This window comes from Tasmannia lanceolata, unplaced genomic scaffold, assembly GCF_043159265.1.
Source record: "Tasmannia lanceolata isolate RefF3 unplaced genomic scaffold, GAP_Taslan_0.1 ptg000011l, whole genome shotgun sequence".
Lineage (NCBI taxonomy): Eukaryota > Viridiplantae > Streptophyta > Magnoliopsida > Canellales > Winteraceae > Tasmannia > Tasmannia lanceolata.
The window spans coordinates 896,411-901,138 of record NW_027518688.1 but is presented as its reverse complement, the minus strand read 5'-3'; positions in this window follow the sequence as shown (position 1 = coordinate 901,138).

The window sequence follows — 4,728 nt, the reverse complement described above, 5'->3', positions numbered from 1 at the left end:
GCTTTTAAGAATACCCAGGGCCCGCTTGACTTTGGCTTCCAATCTAGGTGAGATGGCACTTTCAGTACTTTTTCTTCCACACCATCTCTTTCTCTCTCCAACTGTCATCTGTTATGTATTCTTATCTAGGTTGGCTTTTTGAATTTGAAATTTGAAATTAGAAAACGCTTCGCAATGACCCGTTAGAAGTCCCGTGTCCATGACATTTGGTCGGTTTCTACTATCACCCATCCCAACAAGGACTCCCTCCTTGACAGCTGTAGGGATATGATTTATCGTTGGTCCTGCCTTGGTGCACGCCTGAGTATCCTCCCGGCGGGAATCTGTCAGTACTGACGGGAGAGACACTTTTCCCCCTTGAGACCCTTCCATTGGCGATGGATGTGGGTTTTGAACCTCCAATCCAAACATAAAATAAGAGTTTTGAAGACGTAAAAATGGTAATGATAACTTCTATTTTGGGGTGTAAATTCTCACTGATGCATAAGTCATGCACTGGCCATTGATTTCCCCCATTCTTATCTCCAGCACCAATCCGAGACATCTTCCCAGAGCTTCAACGATGGAAGTTGCCAAAACATGAAAATGAATGCCATAAAAATTAACGGAAAATTCCTCCGCTCCTCGTTGATAATCGGGATCCCACTTTTTAAGGGATAAAAGATGCATGTCACACGCTTCATCACCCATTTTTAGGACCTTTAGAGCTAGATCCTTGCAGTCAAACATAAACAAGACTTCTTTTTTGGCAAGAATGCTGGGCCAAGGCAGGGATGGAATGCCCCATTGCTTCCAAGACCAGCTCCAAAGCTCCCCAATATTCCTTTCCGTCTCCATCGTCCGTCCTATCAAACAGGCGTCTAAAAGATTTCGCCTTTCGTCTATTTCTTTCTCCGAAATTGATAAAAGTGGAACTCCGCTCTCCGTGCTGGTTAAGATTTCACCTGAATCAGGCCAACCTCCTCCTACATGTCTCCACAGCCCTCATTGATTGTTGATTGCTTCGCATATGAGAAAAGTGTGGCTACACACACGTGTAGCTAACTTAGTTACACCGATGGCATAAAATACAGTGGGCCCACATTGTCTGGGTGATCCAAACCATTCCTTTGATAGGCCCTCACATAGATAGGGTGTGCCCAAAAAATCAGCTCCATTGGATGATCCCCCCAACCCTTCAAACTGTGGCGGCAAAAATGGACAGATTTGTGAAGGTTTTTACACGTCCATTTTTGCCTCCACAAATCATAGGGTTGGGATGATCCTATGGAGCTGATTTTTTGGGCACACCCTATCCATGTGAGGGCCCATCAAATGAATGGTTTGCATCACCGAAACAATGTGGGGCCCACTGTATTTTAAGGCGTCGGTGTAGCAAAGTTAGCTACACCTATGTGTATCTACACCTCTCTCTCTCTCTCTCTCTCTCTCTCTCTCTCTCTATATATATATATATATATATATATATATATATATTTGAGAGAGTTAAGTGAAGCTACACCGACGGCTTAAAATACAGTGGACCCACATTGTTTGGGTGATCCAAACCATTCATTTGATAGGCTCTCACATTGATAGGGTGTGCTCAAAAAATCAGCTCCGTTGGATGATCCCAACCCTTCAAACTGTGGAGGCAAAAATGGACAATTTTGTGAAGGTTTTTACACGCCCATTTTTGCCTCACAAATCGTAGGATTGGGATGATCCTATGGAGTTGATTTTTTGGGCACGTCCTATCTATGTGAGGGCCCATCAAATGAATGGTTTGCATCACACAAACAATGTGGGGCCCACTCTATTTTAAGCCGTCGGTGTAGCTAAGTTAGCTTCGCGTATGTGTAGCTACACTTTTCATATATATAACACTTTTTTTTAATTAAATGGCGAAATAATGAATTTCGGCAGATTTTGGTTTCGGTCCCCACCGAAATCCAAAATTTCGGTCAAAATTTAAAACCATATATATCTATACACACACATACATACATACAGAGAAAGAGAGAGAGAGGTGTTCCTACACAGCTGCGCCGGGAGTTACCTGTGCATTAGTGGCTTAAAAAGCTACTGATTGGTCGCTTTTTGTGGACCCCGCAAAGGTGGACCCGCCATATGAACCAATCGGTGGCTTTTCAAGCCACTAATGCGCAGGTAACTCCCTGTGCAGTTGAGCAGGAACGCTATATATATATATATATATATATAGAGAGAGAGAGAGAGAGAGAGAGAGAGCTATAAGATTGTGCGCTCAAGCGCACCAAGAAAATGTGCGCTTGAGGCGTTATAACACCTCCCATTAGTTTTGCTATGTGAGACCCAAACATTTAAACCAATGGAAGGTGTTATAATGCCTCAAGTGCACCATTTTTTTGGTGCGCTCAACACTTTTCTCATATATATATATATATATATATATATATATATATATATATATATATATATATGAGAAAACAGTTTCTACACACTAGTGTAGATAAGTTATCTACACACTAGCTTAAAATACAGTGGGGGCCACATTGTTTGGGTGATCCAAAGCATTCATATGATGGGCCCTCACATAGATAGGTAGTGCCCAAAAAATCAGCTTCATAGGATCATCCTAACCCTTCGAACCGTGGAGGCAAAAAGTTGACAGATTTGTAAAGGTTTATACACATCCATTTTACCTCCACAAATCGTAGGGTTGGGATGATCCTATGGAGCTGAATTTTTAGGCACACCCTATCTATGTGAGGGCCAATCAAGTGAATGCTTTGGATCACCCAAACAATGTGGCCCCCACTGTATTTTAAGCTAGTGTGTAGATAACTTATCTACACTAGTGTGTAGAAACCTCTCTCTCTCTCTCTCTCTCTCTCTCTCTCTCTCTCTCTCTCTATATATATATATATATATATATATATATATATAGAAGAGCTATCAGTTCCTAATTCGCTAGTTTCTATGTATTATCATGAACCAGACAACAAACCAGCTCGTGCTTGCTGCTGGTCTGCAATATATGACAGCTAGCAAAGCAGGTAAATATAGGCGAACCATTAGAACTGTTTGGACCAAACACTGAAGTGAAAATTGGCCATTTAATTCCATACGAGGTACTTTAGTAATTAACCAATAGCAAAAAAAAGGAACATGACATCCCCACTAGAGAGGTTCGAATTAACACTTGACCCACTACTTATCGTAATATGAAAGTTAAAATTTTAATCAAGCAATTAGTATTTGATGTGATCTGACCGTTGGATTGTCATTTTATTATGTTTGCACTTATTTATTTTGGTTTATGCTGACTAATTTGACATTACTGGATTATCCTAGATGTGGGGGGTGTCCACATCATCACATCATCCAGGGCCCACCCTTGCACCCACCACTTATGGCTTTTCTCTTTTGTTTAGCTAGTTTTTTCCTATTATGTCCTTATGCTATTAATTCTTCTTCTTCGTTAGTAGGGGTATGGGGCAATCTTTTCGCTTTCATTTAAGTGAGCTAGCAAGGGGGCCCACCAACAAAGCAATATAAAAGAGATAGCAAGAGGGGAGAAAACCTAGTTTTGAAACATTGTGAAGAAAAAGAAGAAAAGAGGAACCGACGGCCTCCCTTCTCCAACACGCTCTAGGGCGTCACTATCTCTCCCCTTCTTCCTTTCTACAAGGTGAGTTCTCCCTCTTGCTCCCCTGGTTCTTCTCCCTTTCTCCACCTGTCTCTCATCCCTCTCTCTGATTTCTCTCAAATCTCTCTCTTTTGTCACCCCTAACTCCCTCTTGCACTCTCTCTCTCTTCCCTCTTGATCTCTCTATTTCTATTACTCCCTCTATTTTAGACTTTTTTGACTCATCTCGTTATCTTCCTCTCTTGTTCTTTCCTCAACCTTATTTCAAAATTTATTTGTGGGAGCACTGCTGTCCAGAGTTTTTGAACGCTGCAACGGGCTTCTCCCCCATTCTCTTGGCCTCTTTGCTAGCAAGATTTAAAATGAAAAGACTGCTGCAATTTTATGGTGAGATTTTTCCTTGATTTCAGCCCTTTTAGGACCCTTTGCCTTTGACAACCCGCAGGAACCTTACCCAAAAGTTACCCTAGCATGTTTTGAGCCTTTTATCATTTTCTAATAAATTTTTGGGCCCTAGATCTTTCTTTTCTGTCATGGCCAGCAATGAATCAGTGAATAAATTTAGTTATTTGAGCCTTAAAATCCAATCTTTGAGTCATTTATTTGATATGTTCAATAACTACTTGAAGTAGAAGTATTTATAATTGATGGTCCGTTGCTTACAGTTCATTTCATGTTTTATTTATGCTGAGATTTACCATTAAATGTTTCTCTATTTCTTTATGGGTTATGGATGGTTGTATGGATATGAAGATTTGGTCCCATTAAGCTCATAAAATCCTAGTAGTTATTCGCGATCCTCCAGGTTCGTACCAGTATTTTTATCTTTTGCATGCTTGCTTGATTCGGTAGGTAAAACCTGTAAAAAGAAAAACTTCTTGTTTTGTAGCTGTTTTTCTTGATTTTTTTTTCTTAATAAGAATCTCAATGGGATTAAAAACAAAAAATTCAAATAAAGAACTCTCGTGGCTCATGTCCTATGTCACACGTGTCTTAAAACAGTTTTACAGGCTCTAAATCCCAATTCATTTCAGATTCCATAGTCTTTCAGTTCTGAACAACTGTTAACTGTCATGTTTTCTTCACGGTTGTAACTTTTTTTCCGGTTCAGTCCCCAG